Below are 929 nucleotides of genomic sequence, written 5' to 3' on the forward strand. Positions count from 1 at the left end.
TACTTGGTGAATTATATTGGTTGAGTTGCAGGTGAATTTCACTTAGTTTTGGCGTATTATCCTTTTTATATAAACCTAGATTCTGTTGGTTAAGGTTTTATTTAATATATTCATATTTGTATTCATAAGAAATGTTGGCCCATATTTTCCTTTCTTAGTTATTTTCAGGTTTTAGTATCAGAGTTTTGCTGAGTCATAAAATGAGTTGGGAGTTGGTGAGTTGCTTGTTTTTTTCTATTCTGTGGAAGAATTTATGTAAGATTGGCATTATTTCTTCTTTCACTTGTAGGAAGAATACACCAGTGAAATCATCTACACCTGGAGTTTTGGATGTCATCCTTGCACAGGAGCCATGCTAATTTTCTCTGTATCTTTCTAACTTTTGTATGTGGGCTGCCAAAGTGACCATTATATCTGGAGTTCGCATGAGAAATTTTTTTTATAAGGGATTTGATTCTTTTTAAAGAAGTAGACATGTACAGATGCTCCATTTCTTCTTGGTCATTTTTTGGTAAATTGTGTTTTTCAAGAATTTGTGCACTGCCTTTTTCAAGTTTCTTGTCATAAAGTTGATTATAATATGCTCTTATTATCCTTTTGATGTGTATGGGATCTGTCTGGATGCCCTCTGTTTATTCCTCATATTAGGCATTTGTGTTCTCTTCCTCTTGTTAAGTGTTGGTCAGTGTTTTTAATGTGCCCAAAGAATCAGAGCCAAAGCTTTGTTAATTTTTTTATTTTATTGACTTTACCACTTATTTTTTTTATAACATTTTATTTATTCATTTGATATATATATATAGAGAGAGAACACAAGCAGGGGGAGTGGCAGGCAGACAAAGGAAAAGGGAGAAGCAGGCTCCCTGCTGAGCAGAGAACCTGGACTGGACATGGGGGTCTATCCCAGAACCCTGGGATCATGACCTGAG

At 35.0% G+C, this 929-nt stretch overlaps 1 non-coding gene across 1 annotated transcript; it reads right to left on the reverse strand.

Annotated features, from left to right (window-relative positions):
* Window positions 1-301: 301 nt before the first annotated feature.
* On the reverse strand, window positions 302-407 carry LOC117796895. The gene has a single exon (XR_004621591.1). It is a non-coding gene; the product is annotated as a U6 spliceosomal RNA (small nuclear RNA).
* Between the last annotated feature and the right edge of the window lie 522 nt (window positions 408-929).

Source organism: Ailuropoda melanoleuca, chromosome 16, assembly GCF_002007445.2.
Source record: "Ailuropoda melanoleuca isolate Jingjing chromosome 16, ASM200744v2, whole genome shotgun sequence".
Lineage (NCBI taxonomy): Eukaryota > Metazoa > Chordata > Mammalia > Carnivora > Ursidae > Ailuropoda > Ailuropoda melanoleuca.